We start from the raw sequence: 16,424 nt of genomic DNA on the forward strand, positions 1-16,424 counted from the left end.
CTCTGTGTCTTAACAATACATCTTTTAGATGTTACTCAGCTGCGATTCAGAAGCAGCTATTCAAGGTGCTGAATTAGTTTACATCTTAGACATATTTGCAAAGTGTAAACTGCTTCCTTAAAATTTTCAACTCTGCTAGACAGAAAAGTTCCCCTTAAAAGTAACCTCAGAGGCAGCATAATCATATTTCGCAAATGTCCTCTAGTGCCTTTTACGTTAAAATGTTTTGTTCATTTTTACGTACTGAATTAATTGTAGTTGTGAAAAATGGATGCTCATTTGACACTGCAAGTGCCAAAACCACGCAAATAGTTCAGGAATAATAATTCTAAGATGAAGAACTCAAAAAAAGGTAACACATTAGGACTTCAGTGAAGTTAGTTGTGTGGATTTCTTCTGGAGTGTTATGTTTAGAAAACGTTAATCTTCATATCAGAAGACACCTTGGGTTCACTGTGATTTCATAGATAAATGCTTTAGAGACTATGAGGGTTCTTGTATTTTAGTGTTGGTGACAATGTATTTATAAGGATGAATTGCTATCTGCAGGGAAGACACCTAACATTCATTCTCCATTTTGAACATAAAAAAGTCTCTTCACCTGCTCCTAGTAGGAGCTGAAGTGGCTTTCAGAGATGATTGACTTATGATTGAGTTTTTTCATGGGCATTAACAGACTTTTGGTGTTTAATTTTTCAGTGATCTAGGGAAATAAAATATTCAGGCATTAAGGTGAGATTTCAAGAAAATATGAATATCCTGTAAATGGGGTGCCAATTACTGCAGTATGTCTCCATGGTGATAATTTTTTTTCTTTTTAATTACTGCAGGTATGTGTTTTGGTTGTTTTGCTATTTATTTATTTAGGTGTGGCTTCATTTTCACTGCTTCAGGGCAGCCTGACATGCTCTAAATCATTAACCCGGTGCTCCAGGGAACTTACCCTTATGGCAGCATGTTTGATATTAGATGAGATCCCTTCCAGGCAGAATTTAATTGACCAGATTTCTAGGGGGAGAGATGGTTTCCTCATTCACTGATACATGAGTCCATGATTGTTTCAGGAAGTGATTTAGAAGCCAAGTTTCTCCTGTCATATGATAGCAAAGGAAGCGCAGGCAGTGAATCAGAGGACACAGGCTGTGCTTTGAAGCGTAAGCTGATATGTTTCATCATTTAGTGGTATATTTGCTCTAAGCACACTGGCACTTTATAAGTATTCATACCAATAAAGGCAGCATTAGATGGATGAATACAGTTTTATAGCTCTTGATTATAGGTTACAAGGAAATCTGAGATTCTGTTCATGATAACTTATGGATATGGCCACTGTAGCAATAAGATAGTAAGGTTATGGTAACTGGGGTTGTGATTGTTGGCAAGTTCAACCTGTATGCCAACTTAAGAAACAGATGATGCTCTTTTCACACTAGTCATGGCTCTAGAATAAATTCTTACACAAGCAGCCCCTCTGAAATTACTCAAAATCTGACACTATGTTGTCAGTGAGCACTTGCAGAATCACTGAGGTTTTCATTGTTAAAACATGAAGACATGCTGGTGAAAGCAGTGTTTATGGGTATCCATGCTCAGCTTCTATGACAGCTAAGAATATGTTTGATATTAGTAACCAAACCCAAGTGCTTTCTCTTCTGTTGGTGACAAGACTTAAAGTAAAACATAAAAACCAGGTGTAGTTAAATGAAAGACAACGTTTTGTCACTGTTTAAGGATATATGTTCCTGTTTATGTGTGTTTTAGCTATATTGTAGCAATTCTGCCTAGCTCAGGAAACCTCTACGTAGTTGACTTACTGAGTAGTAGTCTTGTAGATACATAGTTTCTTGACTTTGGCTTAGTCTTTTTTGCAGTTTCTCAGAAATTACTTCATATTTTGCATAATGGCTGCGTTCTGTAGGCATTTTTTTGGTTGTGAGGGGTTGTTTTTGGTAGTTTCATTTGTATTTTGTTTTTTTATTTTAATTTGTTGGGGTTGTGGTGGTTGGTTGGTTTGGGTTTGTTGGTTTTTTTCTAGTAGAGTACCTGTGTAATCCAAACTCTTCTGATTCAGTGTTCTCAGTTCTTCAGTGTTCTCAAGGGTTTATAAAGATTTTCCCCTTGAAACACTTTCAGTTTAGGTCTTAAAGCCATTATGGAAAATGTAATTACTCTGACAGTAGTATTTGATAGAGGAGAAAGCTGAGTAATGATCCTTGGGCCTTTGTTAATTATGAAGATGAACACTCATGGCATTTGTGACACCGGTGTGGGGACAATTTCTTAGGCCCCATAAATCTATTGCAGAGAAAAGAGGAAATGCAGTGTATCTATGTGAACATCTCACAGATAAGACCGAAATGACTAGAAATTTGCTTTGAAAAGAAGATTAAATGGACTTTGTTGTGAAGAGGTTGGACAGATTGGTAACACTGCTTGACAAAGCTACTCTCTTCACTAGCATCAGAATTAGGTGACCTGGATTCTGTAGTGTCAAACTGGGGAATGATTTTCACTTAAGTGATGTCTTCATAGATATGAATGTATGAAGCATACTTTTTCAGCTGGAATTAATTTGGGTGGTTAATTTTCATGTTTTGAGATGACCTGTGTCTGTAAACATCTAACAGAATTTCACCTTTCTCCCCACATTTAGATAGAGTCCTTCCTTCCCTATTAAAATCTGGGGTAGTTTTGCTCTTATCTAAAAGTGATGTTTGTTAGAGGAGAAATGTGCATCCAAGTAAAATGTGAAGTTGAAGTTGAAGCTGAGATAGAGCTGGCTGCATCACTTGATCTCTATCTAAATGTTACTGGCATGATTATCACTGGCTTAGTGGAGAGGGAGGATGTGCAGGTAGCAGATAGGAATTGCATTTGTTGGGGGAGGGGAGTGAAAAAATTGTCAGCAGCTACTGTGGATCTTCACTAGATTTTCTTGAATGATACAAATGTAAACATTACAAAGCTATTTTGGTTTCAGCTCAGGGAAAAGAGAATGTGTGGAGAAGATAATATGTGGGGATAAAAATGAACACTAATCTTCAAATTTCTCTGTAAAAGCTGTCTGAGACATGGGGAAGCACTGAAGTAGAAAACTTGTTTCTTGATTTCCTCCTGCCCTGTAGGTCTTTGGAAAAGTGACAGCAGACCTTGATTCTGAAGTATCTAATGCCATTCTGTGTTCTGTGCCTGCAGTAAGTGGTTCGTATATTGTGAGGTAAACTGGATCAGCAATGGAACCTTTGATATGGAAGATAAATCCAAGATAATAAAGGTGCAAACAACAGTAAGCAAAGCGAATATGTGAGGAGAAAAAAAAAAGGGGGGGGGGGGGGGGCAAAAAAATTAAAAGTTGTTGCAAGTCCAGTAAAAAAAAAAAAAATCTTTAGTCTCATGTCTTCATAAGAGTCCATCTGCTTGGAGATTGCTGCTGTGTACCCTAGACACTGGCTGTGTACGTGTTCGATCTTTCTATATTTTTTCCTCTTTGATTCCTCTTCTATAACCATGTCTCACTGACTGACTGCAGACCTGTTCTTTGCAATCCTTCCTCTGTCCAATTGAGCCTTGTCCTGGGAGAATAAATAGGGCAGGGTGTCATTGTGCTGGAGGGAGCAGGACTTCAGGGCTTGCTGCAGAGGCACTTGCTAGCACTGCAATTATTCCACCAACAAGGTGACAGGGATAAAACTAGTTTCTTAGTTACAAAAGTCCTACAGAGAAGTCTCTTGGGCCAGACGTGGTTCTTCAGTTAGCAAAAGTCCAAATGTTTTCTGAAAAGGCTTCAGAAATAACTCATGTCTAAACTTAAACTGTCTCTCTTCCCTCCCCTGTATGGCGTAGCCTAAGAGAGTTCTTTGAGGCTATTGCCCTGAGCTCTGCAACCCCACATTTTCTGAAAGCTTCCAAATTACTGGGTGTAGGGTCTCACATCTCTACCATGACTTATATCAAACCCCATCATTTTACACTAATGCTCATTCCTTTGCTTCCTTTTATTTGCCATCACTTGCGCAGCAGCAGCTGTGAGTTTTGCAGTGAGAGAGAGTGTCACATACGAAGTTAACTAAGTGCGATGTTCCATATTGTAGGCATTTAGGTTCATGATGCTCTTTTTTTTGGTTGTTGTTAATTTTTGTTTTTATTTGGGCAAACAAGCAGAGTCATTTGTGTTGCCTAATATTTTACATCAACATCATCTGTTATATTTCCCCTTTTCTGTTTTTGAGGATATAGATGTATCATTTGCCACTTACAGCTGCATTTAACAGAAATTACAACTGATGTGCAATATATCTGTATCTATCTGACTTGGAAAATAATTATTTTAAATTAATCTGTGTCTGCCAGGATGATTTTTATTTTTTTCTCTGCACTGGAGTTTTCTCCTTCCTATGTTGATGGTTTCCCTCTGGTATGATGTAAATTCAGCAGCATGTGAATACAATGAGAAATGCACCACAGTCAAAATTGGGCAGTACTCAGTGTGTTTACTCTTTTCTATTCTCCACTATTAGGACTTTTAAATAGACTCTTATAACTTACCATCTGGATTACTGCAATGTCCTTGCAAGCTGCAGTCAAAGCTGTGTCACTCCCTTCCAATGTATGGGGAAATTCAGCAGCTCTGAACATCCTCCCTCTAAATGAACCCTGTCTTTATGCCTCATCAGGTTCTCATTTTGTGCTTTATCCTGTTTACATCTCATGTTACTCAGTTGCTCTTCTGTCATCTTTTAATGCATTGTTCATATTCTTTCTGCACTGCTAATGATCATAATCCCTTTCTTTTTCCTGCCAGTTAACTGTAGCTTTCTGCCACATTACTCTGTTCAGAGGCTTTCTGTGCAGAATTGTGGTGGGGCTTATCTCATCATTTAAAATCCATACTGAGACACAGGATATCTTGAAGGAAGTTCTTCTATCTGTAGTGCTTATTTTACAAAGATAAGGAAACAGCACAAAATACTTAACTTGATTTAATCATGCTGTATTCCCAAGAATCTACTCAAACTTGGTTTTATTTGTTTGTTTTTGCCAGAACAATAAATCACAACTGTGATTCTGTTGTGCTTCTGAGCACACAGCAGGTTTGAGCTCTGTGTTCCACTGAAGTCAAAGTGAAAGTAATGGTCATATTCATGACAATTTGGAGAAGACTTATGTTTTAGTAAAAACAGAGTCAAACTTCTGAGATGGTAGTACTTTAGAATCTGAAGTGCTTTAACAAAGAGATGATATTTGTAATTATCTGTTTCCCTAACACTGATTCCAGATTTTGTAGCATACTGTTGAAGTATCCAGTTAAACTTTCTGAAAAGGGATGAGCGAAATCTATATTTTCTGTGACATTGACACCAGTCAAGGATTATTGCTGGCTAAATGGATAGTCTGATTTTATACCCTCTTGAGAAGAGTGCTTGTGAAACTTTCACCACTGCTATACAGGACTGCCCTCAGCTAACACTCATCAGTGAACTTTACAGCTCCTCAGCCTCTTCTGCTTGGCTGTGAAATTGGTACTTACATGCTGTCTGGTGTTGCTGCTGCTGCCAGTGCGTTGAGTTGGCTTTCACTGGGATATGAAGTGAACAGGAAAATGTCTCACTTATTACATCTCTTAAATTCAATTAGTGCCCTTTATACCATGGGAGGCCATTGCAATATCTGAAGTGGAGGAAAAAAAAAAATCTCACAGCCCTCTCTCATTTGTACCTCTAAGTAATTTCCTAGAGCCCTGCTCTGAATTTAAATTCTGTCCACTGCAAGTGTCACACAAATTAGGAGTTGTTAGAATGTGTTATTGTCATGGTTTAACCCCAGCTGGCAACTAAGCACCATGCAGCCCTTTGCTTGCTTCCCTCCCAGCAGGATGCAGTGAAGAGAATCGGAAGGGTAAAAGTGAGAAAAATCATTGGTTGAGATAAGAACAATTTAATAATGGAAATAAAATAAAACAAACAAAAAAAGTAATGAAAAGGAAAATAACAAAGAGAGAAAAATGAACCCCAAGAAAGACAAATGGTGCAAATGTAAACAATTGCTCACCACTTGCTGACCGATGCCCAGCCAGTCCCCAAGCAGTTGCCCCGTGACAACGTTCTTCTCACTTTATTGCTGAGCGTGACATCATATGGCATGGAATATCTGTTTGTCTAGTTGGGGTCAGCTGTCCCCTTCCAATGTCTCCTGCACCTCCAGCCTACTAATTTGTGTGGTGATGTGAGGAGCGGAGAAGTTCTTCACTCCTTGTAAGCACTGCTCAGCAACAGCTATAACATTCCTGTGTTATTCTCGCTGTTCTCATCACAGATCCAAAACACAGCCTGTTCTGGCTACTATGAAGAAAGTTAACTCTCTTCTAGGCAAAACCAGCACAATTATGAAGAAATAAATATTTATTAGATTCCCCTTTGAGAAGGTGAATAATTTAGCTAGTAAAATCCCAACAACAAAAGGATGCTGCTGACTATTTATTTCATTCCTTTGAGATGCAAGGAGTTGTTGCATGCTGAGTGAAACTGATCTTTTATATCCAGATAAATGAAATTGCACTTACAGTTCTTTGGTTGCTCGCTTGTCACCAATTAAAACTGAAAAGCATGGTCATGCACCAAAAATATTAATTAACTCTCTTCAGCTGCTGATTATGAACCTAGAGTCTGTAGGATGGTTTGTTTACTACAGCTATGTCTGGCCTTCATTCTGTGCAGGAGCTCTTTTTTTTTTAATTATTATTTTCTGCGTGCCAATACATTTCCACTATGCTTTAGGACAATGATGAGTAATGAGATATAGTCAGGTGCAGGGAAAAAAAAAACCAACTACTTCCCCTACTTGCTTTTAGATTTCCCTGGTTATTGTTTTTGTTGTTGTTGGATACCTCATATCCACTGTTCCTTACATCTAACTGCACAATCAATGATCGTATTTAAAAGCTGTGTCCATCCTGTGTGTGCAATCATGTTACAAAGTATGAACTGAAGAAAAAAAAATCTGTTACACAGTGATAAAATAAACTTCTAAGTAAAGGATTTATTCTCTTGATTATCAGCTTCCAGAAAGGTCAGGGAAGTCCTACCAGGAAAATAACTGCCTACCAGAAACCTGGTCAATATTACAGGAAAAGGAGGAACTGAAGGACAGAATGAAAATTAGGGAGTAAGCTCAAAAGGAGCATTGAGTTTCTGGGAGAGTATCTGGTCAGTGCACCAGCTAAGGTACTGCTCTTTTGATGTTGTTTTGGTCTCTTGCTCCAGCAGAACTTGAACAGCCTGCAAGGAGGTTGGTCAGAGTCAAATCTGACTAACAGCTGTCCTAGTAGGAGTCAAGGCACTGGCTCCTTGCCTTCCTTCATGATTAGGGGTTCTAACAGTAATGGTTTAAGAGGCAGAGTATGAAATAAATAAGGTGATGAGGCTGTATTTTGAGCTACTTGATCTGCATATACTGAGTGATTCTGCTGACATCCAATTATACAAGTTTAATGGAAATCATCATCTAGGCCTTGATTGGAAAATGACATTTCAGTATTTTGGCAGTTCTAAAAATACTGACATTTCTAGTAGCTGGAGGCCATGAAAATATTGATTCAGCAACAGAATTGTTTTGTAAAGCAGCAATAGTTGACTGGCTTCTGAACTGTAGCACGTTCCTCCAGGCTTTACAGTGTATTGCTAACAAGGAAGGAGTAAGCCCATTGAAAACCAAATGTGTTGTTGACGAACATTGCTGAAGGAATCAGGTGTCATCTACCACTCAGGAAGTACTGCTACAGCTTTCTGACTATACCTTTCATTGTCAGATAAGTTGGAAAAAGATATTTGTTGATAGAACTGCATTTGTCCTGTACCTTGAGCTAGTATCAGACAGAGGAGTGGTCCTCAGATTCCCCTTCTTGAGAAGACCTATTAAAAAAGCATGTTAACTGTAAATATCTGCACACTGAATGGTAAAATATAATAAAATCCACAGTATTTAGGGAAGTTAAAGTAATACCATTGGATAGAGTAAGGCTGCTTGCCAATCTGTCAAAATTTGCACGAATCAACTGTGCAAACCAGAGCCAAAGCACTGTTTACAGTATGTTAGTAATGTAGTTCTCTTTCAGTAGGGGAGCAGGCGAAAACCCAAAAGCATGGGGAAAATATGCTTTGCTCATGGTGTGTTTTTTTTTTTTCAGAAATAGCTTATTCAACAACCTCTGCCATACTCCAGCAAATCATGAAGGTGATGAGTACAGTACAGGAAGGGTATTCTGGAGGCTGGCATGACTTTTGAGTTTGTGTATGGCTGAGCAACAGGGACAGCACAGCTCAGCCTCTGAAAGAGACAGGTTTATTTCTGTTGTCTTGATATTCAGGGAAATAAAGAAGAGATGAGAGGGAGGAAGGAATCCTTTCACTGTGCTGTTACTATACTTTTGCAGAAAAAAATGACATAGTTGATTAATTGTTTTGAGTCCAACTGTTGACCTAACACCACCATGGCCATTAAACCATGTCCCCAGGTGCCATGTCTACACATTTGTTCAACATCCCTAGGGATGGTGACTCAACCACCACCCTGGGTAGCCTGTTCCAATGCCTGACCACTGTTTCCATGAAGAATTTTTTTCATAATATCCAGTCTAAGCCTTCTCTGGCACAATTTGTAGGCCATTTCTTCTCCCCTATCACCTGATACTAGAGAGAAGACACCAACTCCTACCTCACTACAACCTTCTGTCGTACCATTGTATAGAGCAAGGAGATGTCCCCTCAGTCTCCTATTCTCCAGACTAAGCAATGCCAGTTCCCTCAGCTGTTCTTCATTAAAGTTATTCTCTAAACCCATAAGAGAAATGATTTGGATGGTATCTAAAACTGTAAGGTTTACTGTGTTACCATCTTGTACCAGATTAAAAATTGCCTGTGTATGTCAACAGGGGGCAATTGCAGGAGCTGGTCTAAAAAACTTTACAAAGTAGTCTCAGAGGACATAATAGATACAGTTTGCAGAGGCTGCCTCCTTGACGGCCCAGTAGAGAGAGACTTAAACTTCAAACTTCAGCACCAACTGGAGATTTCAAGGAGCTCTACTTGTGTCTTGTCATTGAAATGAACACTTGAAAACCACCAGAAACGTTCAGAATTATGAAACCCAGCTGACAGAAGAATCTTAAGTAGAACAATTTTTCCTTTTTTTCCACTTCTCCTTATTCTGTATTTTGTTTGAGAGCCAAGAATTAGTGAGTGAAGGTCTAGAAATCACTGTGTCTCAAATCTGCTTTTGTCTTTGTGAACTAATTCTTTCTTCTAGGACCACTCAGCTCAGTAAAAGCAAATACTTTGTGAGTCACCTAGGATTTTAACGTTTGTTTTGTTTTTGTTTTTTAGGATATTTTTAATGCCTGGCTCATGTTGTCTGCCGCTGTCTCCTCTGTCTTGCTGCGTACTTAGTTCTTGTCTGTGAAGTGGTAGGTTTGCCTGTTCCAGCCTGTAAAATCAGCGTCCAGACAGTAGAGGTGCTTTCAGGATTAAGGTAAGAAAAGCAGCATTTTTGAAAGGAAGAAGTAAAGAAGACCATGTCCTCTTTACTTAATAGTTTGTCTTGTGACTCCTGATCTCTCTGAAGTGATCTATCTTCAAGGCAAGCTGGAGAGTGCTCAGAATGTTTCTTCTGATCCTGTGTATCAATGAACTCTTCCTCCTTCAGCCCAAACCTGCTGATGTTCTCATGATAAACATATTCCTAAATTCAGGTTTGATAATTAATTTAAGAATATATTGACCACATCAGGTCTCTTAATTTAGAACCTTGGACACAGAGATTCCTGAGAAGTTGAAGGATACGGAGATCCCAAAGGCTGTTCTTAACTGATGGGGTTGCTTTACACTTACATTTTTACAGCTGAAATGAGGCTCCAGGCTAATACCACCTTTGCATCTGTTGCAGTTAGAATTGGAAATCCTGCCTTTTTTTTTTTTCCTTAAGGGAGGTTTTGATACTGAAGTTTCAATTGAAACTTCATATCAAAAGATGGGAAAAAAAGCTCTTTTATGAAAAAAAAATAACTCTGCTCCCCCCCAGATGCTAAGGAATTGGGTTCAGAAACATACCATGAAATTGAAATTTCTCAAAGTGCCTCTTAAATCTCTGCTGCAATTACTGTAATTCACAATAATAGATCCAGTACTATTTTTAAAAGCTTTTGAAGGTTGCGAGTAGCATCCATAAATTGTGGGTTGTGGGCAATCTATGAAACCCTGGGTTTCCAGGGCTTTTATTTAAATGAGAGAATGAGAGAGAAAGATATAATAAAAGTAGTTATGAAAAAACATGAAAGCTTGTGCTGAACACTGACAAAAAAAAAAAAAAAAAAAAAAAGACAGGAAATGCCTGAGCCTTGTCTTCAGGTTGGACAAGAATTTGCAAGTCTGGGATAAGCTTCTTTTAATTCAGTAATTCTTTTTATAGAGATTGGTTAAAATAGTAGCTCACTGAAGGAGAAAAGGTAACAGTTGAGAGACTATGAGGACAGATGTACAACAGCCAGAGGAATCTATTTATGCTTCTTTATGTTGGTACAAACTGTAATGGTGATGTGAGTGCGTGGATCACTTCCTTGCACCTTTTCCACCCCCATCCTAAAGTAATCTTCAGATAAGTCATACCCTCTCCTTTGAGCCCATGTGCTACGAAGGAGTGTGAAACCAGGCTCTACTCAGTGTTTTCGGTAGCTGGGTTATTAAATGTATGCTCAAGGAAGATTTTTGACCCGAAGGGCAAGACTGTTAGTGTCAGTGTTACTTGTTAATGTGCAGTCTCTCTTCCCCCACCTTGACCCTGTAGCTCAACTGTTACAGACTAAGAATGTGAATGTGTAGAGAAACATCTGTAAAAGATGTTTTTTTCAGTCATCTCAGAGTATCATTTATTAAATTATAGTGTGCGATATTAGAAGAAAGTTTTTCACTGGAGACTGACTTGCCATTGGAATGGGCTGCCCAGGGAGGTGGTGGAGTCACCGTCCCTGGTGGTGTTCAAGAAAAGCCTGGCTGAGGCACTTAGTGCCATGGTCTAGTTGATTGGATAGGGCTGGGTGCTAGGTTGGACTGGATGATCTTGGAGGTCTCTTCCAACCTGGTTGATGATAAGATTCTATGAAATACTGTAAAGCAATATCCTTAATTGAGTAAAACTAGTATAGCTTTATACACATTGAAGCTACTCAAATTTACTTCCCTGGAGATTCTTGCCTTTTAATCTGGATCTTGGGATCACTAGCTCCACTTGAACTCTTTTGGTAGATTATACATGACAGTGAAGGCAGATGTGACACTTGTAATAACTGTGGCCTAACATGTGTGGAAGCACACAGAAGAATTACAATCAGGTGTTTTTTTGTTTTCCAAGTAGGGTTATATTCTGAAGTGGTTTAAAATGGAATGTTTCCATGAGAAGTGTCAGGCAGAGCTTTGTGTTTCAAGATCATTAGTTCACTGTGCTGGGAATGGGAAGAAGCTGGTTAAAGTGAAATATTAGAAAGAAGAAGGGAAATGAAGGAAAATGGCCATCAAAAGAGAGCATTAGCACTGGTAATGCTCACAAAGGATCTGCCAATGGTAAATAACAGCAGAAATTGTTTGTCAGAGAGCTACTTTTTTTCTGCTTGAAGAGCAGAGTATGAGAAGCCGATGTGTTTTAATATGCTTAAATGAAAAGTAGTTCTATATCTAAGGCAGAAAACTGCTTTGGGAAAGATCCAAATGAGAAGTTGGAGGATTTGACTAAATATTAGTCCCATCAGCCCCTCCTTGGGAGCATAAGAAGTTATTAGTATTTCAGTAAGAAAAACAGTACTAGTACTGAAGACTACTACTGGTAAGGATGCAGTGACTGTTGAAAGATAGGCAATTCAAGAATCATTTTGATGCCTTGGAAGAGTCCACAGAGTAAACTTAAATACATCTTATGCTGAGAGATTCACAGAGTACAATCCACTGCCCTTATCAAAGACAGAACCAGGGAGAAACGTAATACTGTGTACATAATGGCTGAGAAAATACAAGATTCATTGTTCTGCTGCATAGATGTATAATGAGATACTCAGACTTATAAAGAAGACATACTGCTTTAGTATTAGAGGTAATTAATCTCCTGGATACTTTGCAGCTGCTGTCGTGTTCTCCAGCATCTCAATTCAAGCTCAGGAGTGATGTTCAAGGGATGCTGTGCTAGGAAAGTACTAGGGCCTTTCTCAGGCAGGAGGTAGGACAAGATAGGCTGCTTTTATCTTCGTGATCTGCATCTACATGATATAAATATGCCATATATTTATGAGGTGTGTTGTAGTTGGTGAGGTAATGGAAACAGCTCAGTTAGAGAAGTTGAAGATAAATATGCAGTTGTTGTTCAAGCTGTGGAGCACACATGGGCTTTCTCCCAGCAAAACATACACAGTAAGAAGTGTGTGAAATGCCTTTCTTTTCCCTTTCCCAGTGTTGAAAACTCATTCCTGCTACCCAGGAAAGCATTCCTAGGACTGTTGCTCAACACAAGGTTTAACAGCCTGATGAAATGGACTAAAATCTTTGGTGTCTCAGGAAAAAAACACCTTGGCTTGTCCTTGTCATTTAGTTGCTTGAGATTTCAGTCTTAAGCATAAAACATTAATCTTCCCTTTTGATCTGTTCTTGAAAATAATGTATAGAATTGTGTGGACTTGGATAAAAATCTCAGTGCAGTTCTTCTTTATGAAGTGATGTCTGATGCATAAACTGTCAGAAAAAGCAACAAAACAGGGAAAAACACACACGAGATTGATTTTTCTGAGCATTTTAAGTGGCCAGGCGTGTTATCTTACTACATATTAGGTCAGCTTGTTGCACATCATTAAGTAGGAGTTATTATTCCAAAAGGGTGAAAGCAAAAGTTACTTAAGACTGCTCTGGTGCAGAGGTAGGTAATTTGTAAAGGACAAGTGGCCACTACCTGCAGGTTTTCACAGGGCACATGGCAAGTGGGTTCATTAATAACTGCAACACTGAGTGAACATTTTGCATGTCACTGTCAAATAGTATTTATCTATGCAGTTTTCCCAGCTTTAGAAATGTGTGCTTTGAATTTACTCTCTATGTGATTGTAATCATCAGCAAAGCTTGTGGCCACTATGTGGAATAGGAGGGACCTTTTAAAATGTGCTGAATGGGGCTTGGGAGCACAAGTGCTTTTGATTTTTCTTGCAGACCTCAGCCTCCTAAGGCACATTTGAAAATCAGCCCAGGTTGTAGTGGTATAACCTGGTCTCCAGCAACTGTGCTTAGAAGGAAATTAGTTAAACCCAATATCTTGTATTTGGGTGTTAATCTTTTGCTGCCTTTGGATGTTTGAGTCCCAAAGCCACTATTGAAAAAGTCCTTAATCCCTTCAACATTTGGTGCATTCCTATAATAGTCCTAAGAAATTAAACTGTTTTATTACATTTTTGTAGTCAGAAAACAGTCAGGGCAAGGTGAGATGTTTATGCAAAACAACATGCAGGGAACAGAACGCTCACGAATACGATATAAACCATCACATAATAGCAAATAGAATGCCTGTTGTTTACATTTGGAATTTCCAAATTAAGTACTGAGAAAGAGTAGTTGGTGTGCATTACTGTTGTACTGTCCACAATTTTACATCAAACAGTTTTATGCTGTGTGACTACTTTATAGGAGGTAACAGTAGAATGCATGAGTCAGTGTGTGGCCTGCCAAGCTGTGTTTGAAAGATCTGTGCAGCCTTCAGCAAAAAAAAAAATAAAGAACTCCTGCAATGACAGCAGGCCTCTGAAAGTGATATCTCTCTATCCACTTGGGCTCATGCATTGTGTTAGGGTTTGTCTTGTCAGGTTGTTGCAGCCATTCTGTCACTTTCGTATGTGACAGAACTCAGTTGTTAATGAAGCAGCTCCTCACAGAATGCTACAACATTACCTTGTATCTTTTCTGACGTGGCTTGAAAGAAGAGGGCTTTATTTGTGAAGGAAAAAGTGCCAATGAGAAATGAAAAAGAAAGAAACTTGAGTAAAATGTGTATACCTCGGTGTTGCTTGTTTTGTTGCACCAATGTATTTTAGATAACTAGGTGATTCAAGTGTTTTGGTAGGTGGGTGATTGCAGCCAGACTTGTAGGTGAACGAATTTCTCATCAACCATTTGGCATCCCAGGCAGTGATGTAGATTTTCTGACAAGAAAATCAATTGCATTGCTAAGTTTCACAATTTGATTACTTTATAAAAAGTCTCTGGAGCAGCTCTCTGTGTGATTATATAGACTTACTGCTGAACTGAAAGCTTAGTCCCACATGCTTCACAGTTCTAAACAATTTGTGGTAATTATTTTGATTAGACATATACTGAAATGCTATTTCACTAATGAACAAGGTGATGTGCAAATTGCAGAGTGGGATATGCACAAAAGCTTTACAAAAAAACAAAATAAGGCTACATTCAGCTCTTAAATTATTGCATGAAACTACCCAAAGCTTATGTTCACTGTTCTTGAGTTCAAATCCCTTATCAGCTGGGATGTCTTTGCAATGAGATTTCCTTCCATTTCTCTCTAGTTTCTGGTATATTTTGAGTGATCAAGTATAATGTACGTGGATAAAAATGGTAAATTGGGTTACTGTTAGTGATAAGGCTATTGCAGGAGAAGAGCTGTAAGCATATTTGAACTAATTTAAAAGAAAATATTGACTGCCTCACAGGCAAGTCATCCATACATCTGGATCTATTAGACTGTTTAATATTGTGCTCAGTATAAAAGTAGGGTTAAAATCATAGAAATGAATCGCCTAATTTGGAGGTTTGTGTCAGTAGAAACATCTTTACTGGGCTATAGATCAGAGCCTGTGTAAAAGCATCAAATGTTATCAAGAGCATGCACAAGCATAGTGGAAGGGAAATAGAAAAATGTTCCAATCCTTGAAAAACCTTCAAAAAGAGTCTAATATACATCTACTGATGTAGAGGGGGTTTCTGTGAGGATGGAAGCATGGCTAGCCCTTGTGAACAATGTTGCCCCATAAGTTTTTTTAAGGTTCCTGGGCTAGATCTACAGAACAGTTAAGAGAAACAGGAAGCACAAGACTGACATTACCATTATGCAGTTCTTTTATCATCTGTCCTCCATACAGTTTTCAGCCCTTAAGCTCCCCAGGGGATGGCTTAGAATGGTGTTCACACCAGCTATGGATCATTTCACAGGACATTTCTGGATCATTGCCCAGGGAGGTTGTTGCTGCTCCCTCCCTGGAGGTGTTCAAGGCCAGGTTGGATGAGGCCTTGAGTGACCTGTTGTAGTGGTAAGTGTCCCTCCCTATGACAGAGAGTTGGAACTGAATGATCTTTGACGTCCCTTCCAACCTAAACCATTCTATGATTCCATGAGCTCCTTTTCATTTAACTCAATATTTCACAGTCCCTGCCTTCATTGCTTCCATTTTATGTTAAACAGGCACTGAATGACATCCACCAGCTGTAAGTGAAACATGAACTAGCCGACTAATTTTTGTCTGCTCAGCTCTCCTAGGCAGTATCAATATTCTCTACTATTCTTTCTCTCTTTGCTGAGTGATTTGATGAAAAAATGGAATTGTTTCAATAGACATTTTTATTTTCCATAGAATGGAATCTTGTAGTCTTTTTCTCATCCAGTCTAGCTTGGAATTAGTTCATCCTGTATGAGATAAATCTTCTATAGTAAATAGAGGATCTGAAACTGGAAGGAGAATTGAGTCCAGTGTTAAGCTTTGTCTGGAGTTCCCTTCATTAGGGAATCTCTGCAAAGTCCAGCATAAACTTTGCCTGGGGTAGCTTGAGGCTGTTGCCTTTTGTTCTGTCACTAATGACTTGTGAGAAGAGACCAGCGCCTACCGCTGTATTGTCCTTCCAGGTAGATATAGAGGACAATAAGGTCTCTCCTCAGCCTCCTCTTCCTCAATGGTAACTTCATCTCATCAGATAGGGGAAAACATGAATCATGTAGGTAGTGAATTGTTGGAATAGGTGCCTAAACATCTTATTGAATATTGTTCTTAGAGATACTGAAAACCTAGCTGGTTAAGACCCAAACCAACTTGACCTAATTGACCTGTTTTGAGCAGAGTCATGGGCTAGACCTCCCAGCTCCAGAGCTGGCTGACTTGAAGGACAAGAAAATAATTTTAAATAAATAGAAAAAAGATGGATATGTATGAATTGTTTGAATACAGCTTTTTTTCTTTATTTTTCTGGACCTCAAAATGTGTGGTTTTTTTTTTCCTCTCAGATGAGGTGTTTACCTTGGTGAAAGGAATCCACAAGCTGATTTTAAATAATACCTAACTTTTGTATTGAAAAATGTCAGCAGAAATGGCAAGGGTTGGGGGGATGAGAGTATTCATTTTGAAGGGG

General features: G+C 38.8%; 1 protein-coding gene across 1 annotated transcript in view; it reads left to right on the forward strand.

Moving 5' to 3' along the window:
• Positions 1 to 16,424, forward strand: part of TENM2 (teneurin transmembrane protein 2) — a 1,869,083-nt gene that overhangs the window by 60,403 nt on the left and 1,792,256 nt on the right. Inside the window, exon 2 of the mRNA XM_064161561.1 lies at positions 9,378 to 9,522. The gene's annotated coding sequence lies outside the window, so the exon portion shown is untranslated. The remainder of the gene's footprint in view (positions 1 to 9,377; positions 9,523 to 16,424) is intronic.

Source organism: Pogoniulus pusillus, chromosome 22 (assembly GCF_015220805.1).
Source record: "Pogoniulus pusillus isolate bPogPus1 chromosome 22, bPogPus1.pri, whole genome shotgun sequence".
NCBI classification, from domain to species: domain Eukaryota; kingdom Metazoa; phylum Chordata; class Aves; order Piciformes; family Lybiidae; genus Pogoniulus; species Pogoniulus pusillus.